The 22931-nt window shown below is 40.0% G+C and overlaps 2 pseudogenes; one reads left to right on the top strand and one right to left on the bottom strand.

The window, feature by feature from the left end:
- Positions 1-5589: 5589 nt before the first annotated feature.
- LOC118151246 (2-methoxy-6-polyprenyl-1,4-benzoquinol methylase, mitochondrial pseudogene) lies at positions 5590-6553 on the top strand (annotated as a pseudogene).
- Positions 6554-10272: 3719 nt separating this feature from the next.
- Positions 10273-14894, bottom strand: LOC144579459 (NADH-ubiquinone oxidoreductase chain 4 pseudogene; annotated as a pseudogene).
- Between the last annotated feature and the right edge of the window lie 8037 nt (positions 14895-22931).

The following is a 22931-nucleotide window of genomic DNA, read 5'->3' as shown; positions in this document are numbered from 1 at the left end:
AGAAAAGCCTTTGCATAGGTCCTATTGAAGGAAGGCAGGTTTTATTGAAAGAAGAATAAAACCTTCAAGAAGTGACCTCATTTCTTCTGTGAAAGACCCTAACAGAACTAAGGACTCTAGTAACCAAAAACTCAAGTTCTAAAGACAGTCCCCTATTGCAGTCAGTTGGCCAGAATCTCTCAAGATAAAAAGATGTTCTGCTGTATGCCAAATATTCTAAAGATGCAAAAGATGTCTCAGTTTCTAAATCTTTTCTAAACATGCAGAAATTGTCTCTGTTTTCAATTTTCCCCCCAATGTTTTTAGCTACTGGGCAAGAGGCAACCAGAAGTAAAACAGGAGAGCCCAGAGCTGGACCATCCAAGCAAGTCTTTTTCTGTAAATCTGCCAGGGCGGCCTCATATTCCCTTATCATCACAAATGTGTGTGTAAGTATTAGGACCAGGAAATGAAAGGGCCCTCATCGGGAAACAGGAAGGAACACATTATTAAAAGTTGCAACTCTGGTGAATCTTTTATGCTCATATCCCAGGTCATGGCTGGTGAGATATAAAGGTAAGTGTTAGGATCCAAGTTTGTCTGCTCAGATGCTAATCCCAAAAGTCTATGCTGTCATCTAGATTCCTCTGTGGCTCAAAGTCTATGTCTAATCTAGGAAGCAAGTTTTCTAATGTGTGTGTTGTTCTGTGCATAAAACATGCAAGGAGAGAAAAAAGAAACACACAAAATACCGTTAAGGGCAAACAGCCTTTATCCCAAGTCTATGGCAATACAGACATAATAAGAAAGTCATATACTAAGCATCTGAAGTTAATTTTAGTGTAAGGTGTCAGGAAGATTTCCACTTTCTGCTTTCTGCACATGGCTGGCCAGTGCAGGAAAAAAAAAGACCTAACATCATAAAAACCCTAGAAGAAAATCTAGGCAAAACCATTCAGGACATAAGAGTAGGAAAGGATTTCACGACTAAGACACCAAAAGCATTGGCATCAAAAGCAAAAATAGAGAAATGGGACCTAATTAAACTCCACAGCTTCTGCACAGAAAACAAAACAAAAAAAAAAAAACAAAAAACAGTCATTAGAATGAGTCAGCAACTACCAGAATGGAAAAATTTTTTTGCAATCTACCCATCTGACAAAGGGCTAATATCCAGAATCTACAAGGAACTAAAACAGATTTACAAGAAAAAAAAACAAAGAAGCCCATTCAAAAGTGGGTGAAGGATATGAACAGACACTTTATAAAAGAAGACATATATGAGGCCAACGAACATATGAAAAAATGCTCATCATCACTGGTCATTAAAGAAATGCAAATCAAAACTACATTCAGATACCATCTCACACAAGCTAGAATGGTGATCATTAAAAAATCTGAAGACCACAGATGCTGGAGAGGATGTGGAGAAAGAGGAACACTTTTACACTGTTGGTGGGAGTGTAAATTAGTTTAGCCATTATGGAAGACAGTGTGGTGTTTCTTCAAGGACCTAGAAATAGAAATTCCATTCGACCCAGCAATCCCATTACTGGGTATATACCCAAAAAACAATAAATCATTCTATCATAAGGAGACATGCACATGAATGTTCATTGCAGCACTGTTTACAATGGAAAAGACTTGGAACCAACCCAAATGCCCATTGATGATAGACTGGAGAGGGAAAATATGGCACATATACACCATGGAATACTATGCAGCCATAAAAGACGTTGAGTTCATGTGCTTTGTAGGGACATGGGTGAACCTGGAAACCATCATTCTCAGCAAACTTACACAAGAACAGAAAATCAAACACCACATGTTCTCACTCAGGCGGGTGTTGAACAATGAGAACACATGGACACAGGGCCAGGAGCATCACACACTGAGGTCTGAGGTGGGGGAACTAGGGGAGGAAAAGCAGGGGGTGGGGAGTTGGGGAGGGATAACATTGGGAGAAATGCCAGATATACGTGATGGGGAGGAAGACAGCAAACCACATTTCCATGTATGTACCTATGCAATAATCTTGCATGTTTTTCACATGTACCCCAAAACCTGAAACCCAATAAAACAAATATATATAATAAAGTAAGTAAATAAATATAAATAATTATGTAAATAGGAAAAAATGGTTTATTCTTTAAAAATCATATAAAACTAAAGTCCAATTACATGTATATATGTGTGTGTATGTATATATATAGCAAAAAGTCAAGCTCTGAAAAGCTTTATTCCAACAGTTTGTACCAGAATTTTGAGGCTTTTTTTGAATAGACAGAGCTTAAGATTCCTTCTGTGACATTTTCTGTAAAGTTTCTCACACTCCTACTCAATTTGAAAGTGGATAAATGTGTTTTCTCTGTTTTATTATTTAAGAAATTCATGGTAAAAAAGGCCTATTTATATATGATTCTTCAATAATTATTGAGTCAGTGGTGTCCTGCTGAGGAAGGGCACAGAATCTCACACTCAGAGAAGCATGATGTTCTGTCAGATGGGAGCCTCCTCCCAGAGCCAGAGCTTCACCTTTCACATGTAATTAGAGGCTTTCACAGATATGCTTTCCTCTGAAGCCCTATCAGAGGCTTAGCCCTGAGAGTTTGACCAAAGAAGGTGACTAATGAGCATGTGACCTAGTACTCTGATCTACAGGGATTCTACCCTGTTTAATAGCTCTTCCCTGGCTCCAGAATCTTTTCCGTGTATTCACAAACAGATACACGGAAAGATTGAGAAGAAGCTTTGATTCTCACTGCGAGCCCTTCTCTGTCTCACCAGCTTCTCTACAAGTGGAATGTTGTAATTATTGCGGAGAGACTTCATGTTAAGTATTTCTGTCTGACAACATAATTGAGAAAAGAAATGGGCAAGAGTTGGATCATCCTGAAGGCCATGTCTAGGATTTTTACCTGATCTATGTCTCAGATTTATGTAAATATTGGCAAATATAGATTCATCTCTAGATGTAGAAAAACACAAGGAGGATCCCCTGCTCACAGAGAACATAAAAGATGAATTCAACGTTTTGTAAATCCAGCTTAATCTCAACCATGGGGCATTAAGTCTTTTCAGTAAAAAAGTAATTGTTTTCAATCACCTGAAGCAACTGAATTATGGCCTCAGACAGCTGGGTACTGAGAAGGTGTGCTCCTCACTAGAAATCCATGGCTACATTTCAGAGAGTTGGGATAATTCCAAAGGATTCTTTTTATTTATATTTACATTTTTTATTTTTTTGAGATGGAGTTGTGCTCTGTCACCCAGGCTGGAAAGCTGTGGCATGATTCCTGCTCACTGCAACTTCTGCCTTTGGGTTCAAGCAATTCTCCTGCCTCAGCCTCCTGAGTAGCTGGGATTACAGGCATGTGTCCCCACTCCTGGCTAATTTTGTGGTTTTAGTGGTGATGGGATTTCTCTATGTTGTTCAGGATAGTTTCTATCACCTGACTTTTTGATTCACCTGTCTGGGCCTCCCAAAGTTCTGGGATTACAGGCATGGGCCACTGAACCTGATCCAAAGGATTCTTTAGGGTAATAGGGAGACCAAATGGAGAAAATAAGCCCAGTCATTGCCCTTCCATCGGGTCTAATTAATCCTACTCTCATCCTACCCCAAAATTATCGCCAGACTCTTTACTGGGGTGTGCCAGGAGTAATTCAGAAAGAACAGAGGTTATTCAAGCCTATCTATTTCTCATAGCAGTCTTAAATTTAAATATTTGATCTATTTTGAGTTGATTTTTGCATGTGGCCAAAGATAGGGTCTAGTTTGATTTTTCTGCATATGGATATCCAGTTTTACCAGCACTGTTTATTAAAGAGATTTTTTTTTTCTTAATGTATTTTCTTGGTGCCTATGGAAAAAATGAGTTCACTGTAGATGTATGAATTTGTCTCTAGGTTCTCTACTCTGTTCTGTTTGTCTGTGTGCATTGGTGTTTTATGCCATTCTGTGTTGCTTTGGTTACTATAGATCTGTAGTATAATTTCATGGTAGATAATGGAATCCCTACAGATTTATTCTTTTTGCTCAGGATAGCTTTGGTTATTCTAGGTCTTTTGTGATTCTGTATAAATTTAGGACTGTTTTGTAGAACTGTTCTTTCTATTTGTGTGAAGAATATCATTGGTATTTTTATAGAAATTGCATTGAATTCATAGGTTGCTTTGTGTAGCATGGACATTTTAACAATTTTGATTTTTGTTATCCATAAACACAGAGTATCATGTGTGAGGACATTTTTTCTTTGTTGTCATAAATTTCTTTTATCAATGTTGTATACTTTTTATTGTAGAGATTTTTACTTTTTTGGTTCAGTTAATTCCTAGCTATTTAACCTATCTGTAGCTATTGTAAGTTGAATTACTTTCTTAATTCTTTTTTAGATTGTTTACTGTTGGCATATGGAAATGTTACTGAATTTTTTTTTTCAGAAAAGAATTTTTTAAAATTTAAGCAACTGCAAATAGAAAACAAGAGGGGATCCCCAGTCTGGGACAAATCCTAGCTACTGTGACAGAGGGGGTTCCCAAATGGGTTGCCAGGCTGTAGTAAAATGTCATGGTTTTAATAATGAGCTGGTGAGGAAGGGGAGTATTATCTTCACAGTGACCAAAGGACCAGTTAGGACCAGGTGTGGCATCTGCATAGAGCTGAGCCCCTATCAACCCCCACCTCGTTAGAACACCACACGGTTGAGTGGCCATCAGATAAATTTTCTGGAGGACTTTGAAACAGTCCTGGCTGGGGCAGGTGGCTGTTACAACAAACACTGGGGAAGCCCCTGTTTCTGAGACACCCTGAGCCAGCGGCCATTACATGACTGAAAACCTCCAGACCTGAGGGGCTCATGAGACAGTGGTAGTCCCCACTCACATGCGACTTGCTCTGTGCTCAGTATCCTTCACATTGAGCCTGACCCAGTTTCACCCTAGGGCTGTGAGTGGGGCAATCCATTTCCATTTGTTTTATAAGGCTTAGCGGAGCTTTGAACTTAGTGCTAGCAGAGGGGGCCCAAAAGCTGACACTGGGATTCCAGCACCACCACTGACAAGTCCTGCAAGTGGCCAGAGTTGCCTCTCCTCCCCTGGATTTGGTTTTGTCCTCTGTGAAATGGGGCATGGGACAGTGATAACTGATTACTCACATATCAGGGATACATGGGTACTGTCAATTAACTGAGTGCTCAGCACAGTGCCTGGAGCTCAGAGTGCAGATAGGGTAGGAGGATGTGTCATAAATCTGAGGGAAGCCCCAACATAATTAACCCTTCCGTCTAGTAGCCAGGCCCCAGTGCAGAGCCCTGTGGCAGTGACAGAGCAAACTGAGACCAGCTCAAGCGCAGCCTCTTTCTCGGACACAGGGCTCTGCTAAGGCACTTAGGGTTCTGGTTTAATTCTGGCAGCTTTAGTGTAAAGAATATTGTGAGACATTTCCTGAGGTCACTGAAAGTCAGAAGAAAAGACAGGCCTTCTCCATCTCCCTGATAGTCATTTCCCAGAACCTAGTTATCCAGAGAGGAGGGAAAATATTTATTTTTTGTAAAAAGTAAATGCTAGAGTTAAATATTATATTAAAATCTCATTCTAGCCTTTTAACTCGAGTACCAAGATGGCGGCTCCCAGAAGCTTGGCTCTATGGAACTATTGCAGTCGTAGGTGGTGGCGGGTGATGCGGGGCTGTCAGCTCCTCGGGCTTCGTGGTTCTTGGCCCCAAAGAGAAGCAGGTAACGGAAACTCACTTTGGGTTTCAGACTGTGTCAGAAGAGAAAAAGTGGGGCAAAGTACATCAGGTGTTTGAAAGTGTGGCTAAGAAGTATGATGTGATGAATGATATGATGAGTCTTGGTATCCATCGTCTTTGGAAGGATTTGCTGCTCTGGAATATACATCCACTTCCTGGGACCCAGCTGCTTGATGTTGCTGGAGGCACAGGTGACATTGCATTCCGGTTCCTAAATTATGTTCAGTCCCAGCATCAGAGAAAACAGAAGAGTCAGTTAAGGGCCCAACAAAGTTTATCCTGGGAAGAAATTGCCAAAGAGTACCAGAATGAAGAAGATTCCTTGGGTGGGTCTCATGTCATGGTGTGTGACATCAACAAGGAGATGCTAAAGGTTGGAAAGCAGAAAGCCTTGGCTCAAGGATACAGAGCTGGACTTCCATGGGTATTAGGAGATGCCAAAGAACTTCCCTTTGATGATGACAAGTTTGATATTTACACCATTGCCTTTGGGCTTCGGAATGTCACACACATTGATCAGGCACTCCAGGAAGCCCATCGGGTACTGAAACCAGGAGGACGGTTTCTGTGTCTGGAATTTAGCCAAGTGAACAATCCCCTCATATCCAGGCATTATGATCTATATAGCTTCCAGGTCATCCCTGTCCTGGAGAGGTCATTTCTGGAGACTGGAAGTCCTATCAATACCTTGTAGAGAGTATCCAAATGTTCCTGTCTCAGGAAGAGTTCAAGGAGATGATAGAAGATGCAGGCTTTCACAAGGCCACTTATGAAAGTCTAACATCAGGCATTGTGGCCATTCATTCTGCCTTCAAACTTTAATTCCTTTCTAATCATGGAGCATGAACCAATTACACCCTGTTGAAAGCCTGGAACTGAAGGATATTCTGGCAAATGAGACAACAGCAGAGCATGTCCTCTTAAGGATGCATACGTTGGACTCATGTTTGAATCGAACACTCTTCAAGTAGAAGAACAAATTTCTGTCACTTTTTTACAGCTTTCTTTGGAGTTGCTTCAGTCCATCTCCAAGAGGCATTTGGTCTGCATTTTTTGCTCAATCGCTAATTTCTCTTGGCTGTAGAGTGTGTGGTTAAGGTACAACCAGCACTAAGGCTCAGTTTTGAAGTGTATTTATAGCTTCTCTGCTGGTGCTGCCCTCCAGAGTGGGTGATAGATCATTTGAACCCAATGATGACTTTAACCAGAAAACTTAATGGTACCTGAATCAACCTTTCAGCCTACTAGGACTAAATCTAGGCCAAGTCAGAGGACTAATAATTATGACAATTGTGTGCTGAACCAGCATTTGACAAGACATTCAATATTAGGCGCGGTGATAGCATAAAGTCTGGCAAATCACAGTCAGGTGCTACAGGATGATAATTGGAACCTCTTTCCAGGAGTCTCCCGACAATGCTGATGAGAACATTCCTTTCCTACAAGAGGCACCCATGCATCCAGTGACACGAGAACAAGAGAGTGATAGCGCCACACCATTGTGATGTCTTATTTAAGGGGAATGTATGTGCGATCTCAGTTTTATGGCCCTGAGGCCATTTGGTAGGAACCAAATGCCAGGTATAGTTTCAGGATAACCAAGCCCTGTCTATATGGGCCCGGAGCGAGAATACTAGCAGATGTGGGTGGGTCGCTGGTTTCACGGAGGTTGGTAGATTAAGAGACCAAGTGTATTTGGTGGATATTCACGGTTGTGTCAACTGTTTGACTAAATGTGCTATGTCCAATCAATATGTTAATGTGCGGATGTATGATGAATGGTTTTACATTGGTGAGTGATATCCATGTTTGGAGTGCGGTATGTGGGTTAAGGATCGTATGGATTATAGTCCAATGTACAATATTAGTTCTTGCTTGTAAGCATGTATGTCAAGGATTTTATGTACGTTTAGGGTTAATGTGCTATGTATAGTTAAGCATTTGTAGTACTAGATATTATTCATGGGGTAAAACAATAATGTACTAATTACATAAAAGTTTGAAATGTTGTGTGTACTTGCAAAGTACTTTATTGTTGGGCCATCAATAAGATAAAGTTTAGAATCCAGGGAGTAGTTTAATATTAGAATGTCAGCTTTGGGTGTTGATGGTGGAATTAGATATTCTCTCCCTGATTGTCCTGGGGAGTAGGTGTTCTCCATTTCTGGTTTACAAGACCAGAGTATTAATTTATACTACAAGGACGTTTATCATTTTAGTAGTTTGTTTTCGATTAGAGCGGAGAGGGGGATTAAGGTGATAATGATGAGAAAATATATGATAGATGCTGTTTGGCCGATGGCGATGAATGGATGTTCAACTGGTTGACCCCCAATTCATGTAAGTGTAACTAGGTCAGCTACTAGCGTTCAGAATAGGATTTGAGTGATTGGTCGGAATGCTATACTTTGTTGTTTGGATAGGTGTATTATGGGGATGAGTATTAGGATTAGGATGGATAGTAGTAGAGCTAGAACGCCCCCTAGTTTATTGGGGATGGGTCGTAGGATTGCGTATGCAAATAGGAAATATCACTCTGGTTTAATGTGGGGTGGGGTGTTTAGGAGGTTTGCTAGTGTGTAGTTGTCTGGGTCTGTTAAAAGGTCAGGTGTAAATAGGGTTAAACTTGTTAGGGTTAGGAAGAGGAAGATCAGTTCAAGAATGTCTTTAGTTGTATAGTATGGGTGAAATGAAATTTTACCAGGTTCTGAGGTGATTCCTGATGGGTTACTTGAGCCTGTTTCATGCAGAAACAAAAGATGAATGGTAGTCAGAGCTGCAATAATGAAAGGTAAAATGAAGTGGAAAGTAAAGAATCGTGTGAGGGTAGCTTTATCCACTGAAAACCCGCCTCAGATTCATTGGACTAAGTCAGACCCAATATATGGGATAGCTGATAAAAGGTTTGTAATTACTGTAGCCCCTCAAAACGATATTTGGCCTCATGGGAGTACATAGCCTATGAATGCTGTGGCTATGGTTGCAAGTAGTAAGATTGTACCGATGTTTCAAGTCTTCAGAAAAAGGAATGACACGTAATATAAGCCTCGGCCGATGTGGAAGAAGAGGCAAATAAAGAATATGGATGCACCGTTAGCATGTATATAGCGGATTATTCAGCCATAGTTAACGTCTCGGGTGATATGGGCGACTGAAGAGAAAGGGGTAGCGGTTTCTGGTGTGTAGTGTATTGCTAGGAATAGGCCTGTGGTAATCTGAATAATTAGGCAAGTGCCTAGAAGTGAGCCAAAATTTCATCAAGAGGAGATGTTGGATGGTGTGGGGAGATCAATGAATGATTCGTTGATGATTTTTGCTAAAGGGTGGGTTTTACGGGAAGAGGTCATTAGTATTCTTATAGTTGAAATACAAAAATGGTTTTTCATATCATTAGTCATGATTATAGTCCATGTGGGAATAATGACATATGCTTTATTTTCATTAAGTATTATTTTAGTAATAGGTTTTGTGGGGTTTTCTTCTAAGCCTTCGCCTATTTATGGTGGGTTAGTGTTAATTTTTAGTGGTGCCGTAGGTTGTGTGATTACGTTATACTTTGGTGGGCCTTATATGGGGCTTGTGGTTTTCTTGATTTATTTGGGGGGTATGATGGTAGTTTTTGGTTACACTGAGGTGATAGCAATTGATGAGCATCCTGAAACGTGGGTGTCAAGTACAGATATTTTAGGTATTTTCATGTTCGGTTTAATGATGGAGATAATTATGGTATTCTTGCTAGGTGGGAATCCTGTTAAAACGGTAGAGATTGTGGTTAATTATAACACTGTGTCAAGTTGAATGATTTATGAGGGTGATGGGCCAGGGTTAATTCGTGAGGATCCTACAGGTGCTGCTGCTTTGTATAATTATGGTATTTGAGTAGTTTTAGTAACTTGTTGGGCGTTGTTTATGGGAATGCATATTGCAATTGAGCTTACTCGGGGTGGGGGTTAAATTGTTAGGAGTAGTGCTAGTGTTGGTGTAATGAAGAAGGATAGGAAGTAAAGCTTAATTAGGCCTTTTTGAGTTGATGAGGTTGTGGAGATCGAAATTTGAGTTTGTGTTGTTATTTTTTATATAGATTTTTCTAGTCAGAAGAGGTTTAATAGGGCTGAGGTAAGGTTTTGGCTTGTGGATAGGCTTGAATGGGGGTTGAGTCGGTGTATAGTGGTTGAGTACAAGCCTAGTATGTTAGAGAAGTAGAAGGTTTTTAATGGGGTGCTTAATTTTATATTGTTAGTTATCAAACTAAGTTATATTGCTACAAGTAGTCCTAGCATGGTTACGCCTAAGGCTGTAAGTTTTAGGTGTCATGGTATAGTGACTTGGGGGTGTGAGGTAGGAGGAACACAATTAGAAATAAGAAACCCGGTGAAAATGCTACCCACTGATAGGTGATTGATTGGGTTTATTAGCATAGGGTTATTTTCATTAATTAAGATGAGAGTTGTAAAGCGAGGGTATCCTGTTAAGGCAAAGAAGATAATGCGGATACTGTATATAGCTGTGAGGGAGGTGGCTACGAGAGTAGTTGTTAGGGCTCAGGCGTTGGTATACAACGTGTTGGAGGTCTCGATGATCAGGTCTTTTGAGTAGAAGCCTGTGAGAAAGGGTACACCTACAAGTGCAAAGCTGCCAATAATGAGGGAGGAGGATGTGAAGGGTAGGGTCTTAAATAAGCCTCCTATTTTGCGGATATCTTGTTCGTTGTATAGGCTGTGAATAACAGATCCTGCAGATAGGAATAGTATGGCTTTGAAGAAGGCGTGGGTACAGATGTGAAGGAAGGCTAGGTGTGGTTGGTTAATGCCGATTCTTACTGTTATAAGGCCTAGTTGGCTTGAGGTTGAGAAGGCTATGATCTTTTTTAGATCATTTTGTGTTAGAGCACAGATTGCTGTGAATAGAGTGGTGATTGCGCCTATTGATAGAGTTAGTGTTTGGATGAGGGGGTTATTTTCGATTAGGGGGTGGAAACGAATAATTAGGAAAACTCCTGCAACAACTATTGTGCTGGAATGTAGTAGTGCTGAAACTGGTGTAGGTCCTTCCATGGCAGATGGAAGTCATGAGTGTAGGCCGAATTGGGCAGATTTTCCTGTTGTCGCTAAGAGAAGGCTTATTAGGGGAAAAGAATTTGAAGTGGAGTCAAGAATGAATATTTGTTGGAAATCTCATGAGTTGGAGTATAGAAAGAATCATGTCATTGCTAGAATAAAGCCAATGTCTCCAATGCGGTTATATAGGATTGCTTGTAGGGCTGCTGTGTTAGCGTCTGTTCGGCTGTGTCATCAGCTAATTAGTAGAAATGATATAATACCTATTCCTTCTCATCCAATGAAAAGTTGGAACAAATTATTAGCTGTGATTAGAATTAGTATTGTTACGAGGAAAATAAGTAGGTATTTGAGGAATTGGTTGATGTTTGGGTCTGAGCTTATATATCATATTGAAAACTCTACGATTGATCAGGTAACAAATAGCGCTACAGGGGTAAATATAATAGAGAAGAAGTCTATCTTAAAGTTTAGCGATAATTTGATAGTTTGGATTGTTATTCAATGTCAGTTTGAGATTACGGATTCTTGGCCTGTAAAGATAAATATTGTTATCGATAGGATGCTGATGGTAAAGGCATAAATGATGGCTAATTTTACATAGTGAGGGTATAGGAGGTTTTTGTTTGGGTTAATTAGAGTAATTATGATAGGCGCCAGCAGTGTAATTATTGTTATTAGAATTATTGAAGAGTGTATTTTTACTTTTATTTGGAGTTGCACCAATGTTTTTGGTTCCTAAGACCAATGGATAACTACTATCCTTTAAAAGTTGAGAAAGCCAAGTTGAATGAATTAGCAGTTCTTGCATGCTTTCTCGGTAGTTAAGAAGTTGTGGGATTCTATTATTAGATTCACAATCTAATGTTTTTATTAAACTATAGCTACAGGGTGTAAAACATATGGTTACCTTAGGGTTTAGGGTGAGTAGGAGGATTGGTGCTATGTGCATTAGTATAAGTGTGTTTTCTCGTGTAAATAGGGGTTTTACATTGCTAGTGCTATATGTTAATGGACCTCGTTGTGTTGAAGTAAATATATGAAGTGAGTACAGGGCTGTGATTAGTATGTTGAATCCTGTGAATATGATGGTAAAATTAGATCAGGAAAAGGGGGCTAAGATTGTTAGCAGTTCTCCTATTAAATTAATAGTTGGGGGTAGGGCAAGATTGGCGAGGTTAGCTAGTAATCATCATAGTGCTACTAGTGGGAATAGTGCTTGAAGACCTCGTGTGAACATTATAGTTCGGCTGTGGATTTGTTCATAGTTAGAGTTTGCTAGGCAGAATGGTAGAGATGAAGTAAGTCCATGGGCAATTATTAGGATTATTGCGCCGGTAAGGCTTCAGGGGGTTTGGATAAGAATGGCTAGAATAACAAGTGCTATGTGGCTAACGGAAGAATAGGCGATGAGTGATTTTAGGTCTGCTTGTGGCAGGCAGATGGAGCTTGTTATAACTATACCTCGTAAGGATAAGATGAGAAAGGGGTAACTTATTTTTTCTGTCAGAAGGTTGAGTATAGGGGTAATTCGTATTATACCATAGCCACCTAGTTTTAGTAGAATTGCTGCGAGTACTGTTGAGCCAGCGATTGGGGCTTCAACATGGGCTTTAGGGAGTCACGGGTGTAGTCCATATAGAGGTATTTTGACTATAAAGGCCATTATGCGCCCTAGTCATATAATGTTGTTAGTTCAGGATAGTAGTATTTCTTTAGTGTTAATAGTTATTGTGAGCATATTTAGGGACCCTAAACTGCTTAAATAGTACAGGAGCATAATTAGTAGAGGAAGAGATCCAGCTAATGTATAGAATAGGAAATACGAGCCGGCATTAAGACGTTCTGGCTGGTACCCTCAGCGAGTAATAATAATTAGGGTGGGGATTAGGGTGGTCTCGAATAGAATATAAAATAAAATTAGTTCGGTGGCTGAAAAAGTTATGATTAGGGAGATTTGTTAAAAAATTAGTATAGAGATATATAGTTTTTTTCATGGGATGGGGTTGTTGTACCGGTGTTGTTGTGTTGCTAAAATTATTAGTGGTAGTAGTCAGGCAGTTAGTATTAATAAAGGTGATGTTAATGGGTCTGAGAAGAAAGTCAGTGATAGATTACATGAGTTATTTGGCATATATAATATTAGAAGGGTAAAAATACTGATTAATAGGCTGCATGTTATTGTATTAACTCATATTACATGATTTTTTTTTTTTAATTTTTTATTTGATTATAGGTTTGGGGTACACGAGCAGAGCATGCGAGACAGTTGTGTAGGTACACACATGGCAGTGTGCTTTGCTTTTCTTCTCCCCTTCACCCACATTTGGCATTTCTCCCCAGGCTATCCCTCCCCACCTCCCCCTCCCACTGGCCCTCCCCTTTTCCCCCCAATAGACCCCAGTGTTTAGTACTCCCCTTTCTGTGTCCATGTGTTCTCATTTTTCATCACCCACCTATGAGTGAGAATATGTGGTGTTTCCTTTTCTGTTCTTGTGTCAGTTTGCTGAGGATGACGTTCTCCAGATTCATCCATGTTTCTACAAACGACACGAACTCATCATTTCTGATGGCTGTATAATATTCCATGGTGTATATGTGCCACATTTTTCCAATCCAGTCTATTATCAATGGGCATTTGGGTTGATTCCAGGTCTTTGCTATTGTAAACAGTGCTGCAATGAACATTTGTGTACATGTGTCCTTATAGTAGAACGATTTATAGTCTTTTGGATATATACCCAGTAATGGGATTGCTGGGTCAAATGGAATTTCTATTTCTAAGGCCTTGAGGAATCGCCACACTGTCTTCCACAATGGTTGAACTAATTTACACTCCCACCAACAGTGTAAAAGTGTTCCTATTTCTCCACATCCTCTCCAGCATCTGTTGTCTCCAGATTTTTTAATGATCGCCATTCTAACTGGCGTGAGATGGTATCTCAATGTGGTTTTGATTTGCATCTCTCCTGCTTGTCTGGGGTGCACCTCTAGTAGCTGTGGCACAGCGAGGGATGCTACCAGTTTCTTTTTCTGCTCTCTTTGTCCCAGCATGATGCCTGCCTAATGTCAGTCTTTTGGATATAGAGGGGTCAGGGAGCTGCTTGAGGAGACAGTTTGTACTTTATAGGGGTTTAATTGCTGAGCTGTGCACTCTGTTGTTCATTCAGGGCTGTTAGGCTGCTATGTTTGATTCTGCTGCAACAGAGCTCATTAAAAAACCCTTTTTTTTTTTCTCAAATGCTTGGTGTTGAGGGGTTTGGGCTTTATTTTTGGATGTCTGATCAGGTGTCCTGCCCAGCTAGAAGGCAGACTAGCCACTGTTTGGCTGCCGAGGCTCCGCCCTGCTGTTGTGTGATTCACGCTGTTCCTGCCGGCTCTGCTGTGGTCTCCGCCACGCCCTGCGGCGGAGTTTCTTCGTTGTAGCGTGTTGCCTCAGCAACGGCAGGCTGCGTCAGCAGTGGGCGTGTATCTCAGTAGGGACAGGTTGCCTCGGCAACAGCTGGCTGCGTCAGCAGTGGGCGTGTATCTCAGTTGGGGCTGGTTGCCTCGGCAACGGCTGGCTGCGTCAGCAGTGGGCATGTATCTCAGTTGGGGCGGGTTGCCTCGGTAGTGGTGGATGCCCCTCCCCCACAGAGCGTCTCGGACCGTCTGCTCGGGATAGTTTGAAATCGCGGTTTTGTTCGTCCCACTGGGTATCCCAATCCCTGCAATCCCCTGGGCTGGCCTATTGTCCAAGTCTCATTCAGTCTCAAGTCCAGCCCTCTCAAGTCTCAGGTTGCCAGTTCAACAGGGCACCCGGACAAGCGCGCCCTGTGGGGATTGCTGGGTAGGGCCGGCCGCCGCCACCCCGGCTGCCGGCTTCGCCAGGCAGACCTACTGCCTGGCGTCCCGTGTCTTTTTTATACTTGGGAGTTTCCCCGTTCTGTGGGCAACAAAGATCAGTCTGGAAATGCCGCTTTGACTCACCGTTTGCAGATTCAACGAGAAGAGCTCCAATCCTGGGTTGTTCTCACAGCGCCATCTTGAGTCCTCGGGGCTACATGATTTTTTGAAAGTCATATTGTTGGTAGTATTATGATTGTTGGTAAAATAATTTTTAGCATTGGAGTAGATTTAAGTTTTGGACATAGTCTAAGCTGTACAGGTTAGAGATTAAGATTAATAAGGCTAGGCCTACTGCAGCCTCACATGCGGCAAACACTAGAAGAGTAATGGGTATTATATACATTAATATTAAATATATATTTAGAGTTGTGAGTGTAGTTATAATAAATAGTGATAATATTATGCCTTCCAAACATAGTAGAGACGATATTAGGTGATATGGTTAACTTAATAGTCCCAACAGTGATATGAAATATGCTAGTGTGACGTTGATATAAATGAAAGGCACGTGTTGGTAAATATGAGTTTTCATAATCTAATGAGTCGAAATCATTTGTTTTAAATAAACTATATACACTCAACTCAGTCTAATTTCTTTTGGGTCCATTCATAGGCCAATCCCAATACTAGAATAATAAGTAGGGCAAAAATCATGTTGATTGTTAGTATTAAGTTGTTTGTTTGGGTTGCCCATGGTAGAGGTAGTAGTAAGGTGATGTCTAGGTCAAACAGGAGGAATGTAATAGCAATTAAGAAGAATTTTATAGAGAAGGGCAGGTGGGCAGAGGTTGTAGGGTCAAACCCAAATTCATAAGGGTTGTGTTTTTCTGTATATGCATTTAGTTGGGGGAGTCAGAATGTGATGGTAATTAGAAGTAGGGCTAGGAGGATGTTAGTTGTTAGGGTTAGTGCTAGATTTATTACTCTCTCTCGAGTTATATGAGGCTTATTGATTGGAAGTCAATAGTACTGTTTATGCTAAGAGAGTAAGACCCTCATCAATAGATAGAGATATAGAGGAATAGTCATACTACATCTATGAAATGTCAGTACCATGCAGTGGCTTCAAATCCGAAGTGGTGGTTGGATGTGAAGTGATATAGCTGTTGGTGAAAATAGCAGGTGGTGAGGAAGGTAGTTCCAATAATAACGTGGAGGCCATGGAAGCCTGTAGCTATAAAGAATGTGGACCCATAAATTCTGTCGGAGATAGTAAATGAGGTTTCAGAGTATTCTGATATTTGTAGACAGGTAAAGTAGATTCCTAGTGCAATAGTTATGGTCAGTGCTTGAGCTGATTCTTTTTGATTGGCTTCTATTAGGCTGTGGTGTGCCCAAGTAATTGTGACTCCTGATGAAAGTAGTACAGCTGTATTTAGTAGGGGTACTTCTATTGGGTTAAGAGGAAAAATACCTGTAGGGGGTCAATGTCCTCCTGTTTGTGGGGTTGGGGCTAAGCTGGAGTGGTAAAATGCTCAGAAGAAGCCAGCAAAGAAGAATACATCTGAGATAATAAATAGGATTATCCCATATCGAAGGACGTTTTGTACGGGAGTGGTATGATGGCCTTGATATGTGCCTTCTCGTACTACGTCGCGCCACCACTGAAATATTGTTATTGTGCTAGCTAGTAGCCCTGCAGTAAGGAGGGGGATGTAATAGAAATGAAATCATATAATTAGGCCAGATGTAAGCAAAAATGCTGATAGGGCTCCTGCTAGTGGTCAAGGGCTTGGGTTAACTATGTGATAGGCATGTGTTTGGTGTGTCATTATGAGTTGTCATGTAGATATAAGCTTACTAAAAGTGTGAATACATAGGCTTGGATGAGTGCTACACCTAATTCTAGGGTGATTAATAGAATGATAATGATAATAGTAATTGTGGAGGAAGATAGGTAGATGGATATGATAGTGTAGTGTCTCCAAGTAGATGTATTAACAGGTGACCTGCTGTGATGTTGGCTGTTAGTCGTACAGCTAGAGCTACTGGTTGAATGAAGAGGCTGATTGTCTCGATAATAATTAACATTGGGATAAGTAGTACGGGTGTTCCTTGTGGTAGGAAATGGGCGAGAGATGATTTTTTTTTAAATCGTAACCCTATGAGTACAGTTGCTGCTCATAGAGGAATTGCTATATCTAGATTTATTGATAGTTGAGTGGTTGGTGTAAATGCATAGGGTGTAAGTCCGAGAAGATTATTTAATGCGATGAAAATGATCAGGGCTAGAAGCATGAGAGACCAAGTTCGTCCCTTAGTAGTATGAGTTATTATCATTTGTTTTAGTTTAAGTTGAACTAATCACTGTTGAAGAGAGGAGAGTCGGTTATTAATTAGGTTATTAGGAGGTATAATTAATATGGCAGGAAATATAATGATTAATATTACTAGGGGGATTTCTAGGATTGTCGGGATATTGAAGGAGGCGAATAAATTTTGGTTCATTTTAGTTCTCAAGTTGTTTTATGTTTTTGTGTTCTAGTCAATTTTGGTGATGGGGTAGTGTAGAAAGTAAAACTCAATATCTTTAATTGGGTGATGTAAAACAAGGTTACAATTATTGACAGAATCACCATTGGTCATGGTGAGATGTTTAGTTGAGGCATTCACTGTAGAGAGACGGGTTCTCTCAATCTTTAACTTAAAAGGTTAATGCTAGTTTAGCTTTACAGTGATACGATATATAAGTATGAGGCTCATACTTTGAAATCTTGGAAATAAATAAATTCTAGTACAATGGGCATAAAGCTGTGGTTGGACCCACAAATTTCTGAACACTGTCCATAGACTATGTCTGGTCGTGTGGAAGTTAATATGGCTTGATTTAAGCGTCCAGGGATTGCATCTGTTTTTACACCTAGTGATGGCACAGCTCATGAGTGTAGGACGTCCTGTGATGAAATTAGCACACGAATATCTGCTTCTATGGGTAAGGTTGTTCCGTTGTCTACTTCAAGGAGTCGAAATTCTCCAGGTTCAAGGAAATATGTTGGTGTAATATAAGAGTCGAATGCTAAGTCTTCATAATCGGAATACTCATAACTTCAGTATCATTGGTGGCCAATTGCTTTAAGAGTTAGGTAGGGTTTATTAAATTCGTCTGTCATATATAAAATACATAGGGATGGAAGGGCAATTATAATGAGAATTATAGCGGGCAGGATGGTTCAGATTATTTCAATCTCTTGAGCATTTATGGTACTGGTGTGAGTTAGTTTTGTAGTAAGTATTAGAGAAATAATGTATAGAACCAGTGAGCTAAATAAAAAAGTGATTATGAGAGCATGGTCATGGAAGGCGATAAGTTCTTCTATGATGGGGGATGCGGCATTTTGTAAGCCTACTTGAGCTGGTGCTGCCATTAAGATATATAGATATTTAGTCTATGATTTAACTTTGACAATGTTACGTAATTATTTTACTAATATCTTATTGAAAAAGTCATAAGGTCTATGGAATTGGCTTGAAACCAATTTTGGGGGGTTCAAATCCTTCCTTTTTTGTTTAGGGTTTTTACATAGGTAGCTTCTTCAAATGCGTGATAGGGAGGAGGGAAGTCGTACAGCCATTCTAGATTGGTAGATAGTTGTTCAATGGTAGAAACTTTTCACTTTGAGGAGAAGGCTTCTCAAATTATGAAAATTATTAGAATAACTGCTGTTAGTGAGATGAAGGATCCTACAGATGAGACGATGTTTCATGTGGTATATGCATCTGGATAGTCTGAGTATCGTCGAGGTATTCTGGATAGGCCAAGGAAGTGCTGTGGTAAGAAAGTTAGACTTACGCCTACAAACATAATAGTAAAATGAACTTTAGCATAGGTTTGGTGAAGTGTGTAGCCTGAAAACAGTGGAAATCAGTGAATAAAGCCCCCTATAATAGCAAATACTGCCCCTATGGATAGTACGTAATGAAAATGTGCTACTACATAGTATGTATCGTGTAATACAATGTTTAATGATGAGTTGGCTAGTACAATTCCTGTTAATCCGCCTACGGTGAAAGGAAAGATAAAGCCTAAGGCCCATAGTATTGCGGGGGATCATTTAATATTGCCGCCGTGTAGCGTAGCTAGTCAGCTAAATACTTTTACCCCGGTAGGGATTGCGATAATTATAGTAGCTGATGTGCAATATGCGGGAGTGTCTACATCTATACCTACTGTGAACATATGGTGGGCTCACATGATAAATTCTAGGAAGCCAATGGATATTATAGCTCAGACCATGCCCATATAACCAAATGGTTCTTTTTTATTAGAATAGTACCTTACAATGTGTGAAATTATTCCAAAACCTGGCAGAATAAGAATATACACTTCAGGGTGACCAAAAAACCAGAATAGATGCTGATATAGGATGGGATCTCCGCCACCAGCAGGGTCGAAGAAAGTAGTATTGAGATTATGATCAGTTAGTAATATAGTAATTCCAGCAGCTAAGACTGGAAGGGAGAGTAGAAGAAGGACCGCTATAATTAGGACGGATCATACGGGGGTTTGGTATTGGGTCATGGCTGGGGGTTTTATCTTAATAATTGTTGTAATAAAGTTAATAGCCCCTAGAATAGAGGAAACACCTGCTAAATGTAATGAAAAAATAGTTAGGTCTACAGAAGCCCCTGAGTATGATATGTTACCTGCTAAGTGTGGGTAAACTGTTCAGCCAGTTCCGGCACCAGCTTCTAGGGTTGAGGATGCAAGTAGAAGAAGGAGTGAGGGGGGTAGGAGTCAGAAGCTCATGTTGTTTATTCGAGGGAATGCTATGTCGGGAGCACCGATTATCAAGGGGACAAGTCAGTTTCCAAAGCCCCCAATTATAATTGGTATCACTATGAAGAAAATTATAATAAATGCGTGAGATGTGACAATAACATTATAGACATGATCATCTTCTATTAGGCTTCCTGGTTGGCATAATTCTGCTCGGATTAGGAGGCTTAGGGCTGTTCCTACTGCTCCTGCTCATGCACCAAATAGTAAGTGTAGAGTTCCGATTCTTTGTGATTGGTTGAAAATAATCAGCGATTTATGAACATAGTTAGGGGTAAAATGGCTGAGTAACCATTAGACTGTAAATCTAAAGACAGAGGAGTAGCCCTCTTTTTACCAGCTCTGAGGTGATATATCATATTGAATTGCAAATTCAAAGAAGCAGCTTCAACTCTGCCGGGGCTTCGCCCGCCTTTTTTCCCCTAACGCCGGGAGAAGTAGATTGAAGCCAGTTGATTAGGTTGTTTAGCTGTTAACTAAATTTTTGTGGGTTAGAGTCCCATCAATCTAGGAAGGGCTTAGCTTAATTAAAGTGATTGATTTGCGTTCAGTTGATGCAGAATAAAGTTTTGCAGTCCTTATGGTAGTGCAGAAATTAAGTAAAGTTTACTTACTAAGGGCTTTGAAGGCTCTTGGTCTCATTCACCTAAATGTCTAGATTATTAGTGTTAGTGGGGTTAAAGATAGTAGTAATGTGGAAGAGATTACGAGTGGAGGTAGGAGTGGCATTGGTTTTATGTGTTTTAGTTGTCAGTTAATTTTTGTGTTGTTGGATGTGGGGAATATTGTTATTGAGATGGAGTATGTTAGGCGTATATAGAAGTATAGGTTTATTAGTGTTAGTATGGCTATTGTGAGTGGAATAATTAGGTTATTGTTTTTTGTAAGTTCCTGTATAATGGCTCATTTAGGGGAAAAGCCTGTTAGTAGGAGTAAACCTCCTAAAGATATTATTATTAGTGGGATTATGGGTATTATTCATGTTAATTTATTTCAAGTGTGCGATAATGATAGAGTTGTTACATTTGAGTTTAGGTAAAAAATTATGAATGTGGAGATTGTTAAGAAGATATAGATAATAAGGTTTAGAATGGTGATATTTGGGTTGTAGTACAGCACTGCTATTATTCATCCCGTGTGAGTAATTGAGGAGTAAGCTAGAATTTTGCGTAGTTGTGTTTGGTTGAGTCCTCCTCAGCTGCCAATTATAATTGATAGGATTGAGATCATTAGAATGATATTCATGTTTATTGATGGGAAGATTTGAAATATGATTGATATGGGGGCAAGTTTTTGTCATGTGAGGACGATTATGGCTGGAATCAGGGGGATTCCTTGGGTTACTTCTGGAAGTCAGAAGTGAAGGGGGGCTATTCCTATTTTTATTACTAGGGCAATTAATATTACTGTGGACAAAATTTGATTGTGGGGTGGGTTAATTGTTCATTGTCCGGAAGTTAAGTTATTAAGGAAAATGTCTATTAGGAGAATTATTGATGCTGTTGCTTGAATTAGGAAATATTTTGTGGATGCTTCTGTGGATCAGGGGTTTGTGTTTTAGGCTAAAATTGGTACGATGGCTAATATGTGCAGTTCTAGGCCTATTCAGACTAGAAATCAGTGTGAGCTTAGAATTGTAATTGTGGTTCCTGTTAGGATGGTTAAGGAAATAATGAGGTGGGCTAGGGGGTTGATATTAGTATGGGAAGGGTTTGACCAACATTTTCGGGGTATGGGCCCAATAGCTTATTTAGCTGACCTTACTGTTTAGGATATGGTGTAATAGGTATCACGGAGTGTTTTGAGTTCTCAGGTACGGGTTCAATTCCTATAATTCTAGAAATAAGAGAGTTTAAACCTATATAATTTACTCTTATCAAAGTAACTCTTTTGTCAGACATATTTCTTATGTTTGTGGTGGGATGCCAGATGTTAAGATGGGCATTGAGATATATCATATGCATAGTGCTAGTGTGAGGGGTAAGAAATTTTTTCATAGGAGGGATATTAGTTGGTCATAGCGGAAGCGAGGGTATGCTGTTCGAATTCATAGGAATAGGGTGGTTAATAGGAGGGTTTTAGTTATAAAGTTGATTGTGTAGATTTCTGATATGGTCATGTTATATGATGTTGCTAGGAAGATGGTGGTGGTTAGGGCATTTATTATGATAATATTTATGTATTCTGCTATAAAGAATAGGGCAAATGAGCCTGTGGCATATTCAATATTAAAACCTGAAACTAGCTCTGATTCTCCTTCTGTTAGGTCAAAGGGGGCTCGGTTGGTTTCTGCTAATGTGGAGATAAATCATATTATGGCTAGGGGTCATGATGGGAGTAGAAGTCAATAGTGTCCTTGTGTTGTAATGAGTGATTGTAATTAAATGAGTCGCTTATTAGTAGGGTAGATAGGAGAATGATAGCGAGGGTGACTTCATATGAGATTGTTTGGGTTACGGCTTGTAATGTGCCAATTAGTGCATAGTTTGAGTTGGATGCTCATCCAGATCATAAAATTGAGTAAAACGCTAGGCTTGATGTTGCTAGAATAAATAAGAGGCCTAAGTTTAAGTTGATTAGGGGGTGTGGCATAGGAAGTGGGGTTCATAAAATGAGGGCGATGGAGAGGGCTAGGGTAGGGGCGGATACTTAAAGTTGTGGTGGAGGTGGTGGGTAGTAAGAGTTCTTTTGTAAAAAGCTTTATGGCATTGGCAATTGGTTGAAGTGTTCCATAGGGGCCTACAATGTTAGGACCCTTTAAGAATTGTATATAGCCCCAGATTTTTCGTTCTATAAGTGTTAAGAATGCTATGGCAATCAGGGTGGGTTCGACTAGTAGAAGTAAGTTGACTATAAACACGTTGTTAAGAAGAGGAGTTGAACCTCTGGTTATAAAGTTTTAAGTTTTATGCAATATCCAGCCTCTGCCATCTGAACAGACCCTGTTCTTGGGTAAGATAATAGTTTGCAAGATTGAGATATGGGTTATCTAAATTTTAAGGGCGCTTTATGAAGTAGGCCCTATTTCTTTTGTCCTTTCGTACTGGGAGAAATGTTTAATAGATAGAAACCGACCTGGATTGCTCCGGTCTGAACTCAGAACACGTAAAACTTTAATCGTTGAACAAACAAACCCTTAATAGCGTCTGCACCATTAGGATGTCTTGATCCAACATCAAGGTCGTAAACCCTATTGTCGATATGGACTCTAGAATAGGATTGCGCTGTTGTCCCTAGGGTAACCTAGTCCATTGATCAAGTTATTGGGTCAACAGCTGTGTTTTTATTTAGACTAGTGAGGTCTTAGTATGTATTTTTCAGGGGTTATACTGTACTCCGAGGTCACCCCAACCAAAATTCATGATACATTGACAATAGGTTAATGCCTATTGGTTTAAATTGTTCTGGTTTGTATCATTAAATTGAAGCTCCATAGGGTCTTCTCGTCTTATTTAGGCATATCCGCCTCTTCACGGAT

The sequence above is a fragment of the Callithrix jacchus genome, chromosome 15 (genome assembly GCF_049354715.1).
Source record: "Callithrix jacchus isolate 240 chromosome 15, calJac240_pri, whole genome shotgun sequence".
Classification (NCBI taxonomy): domain Eukaryota; kingdom Metazoa; phylum Chordata; class Mammalia; order Primates; family Cebidae; genus Callithrix; species Callithrix jacchus.
The sequence above is the reverse complement of the archived record's forward strand: the minus strand, read 5'-3'. Positions and strand labels throughout refer to the sequence as shown.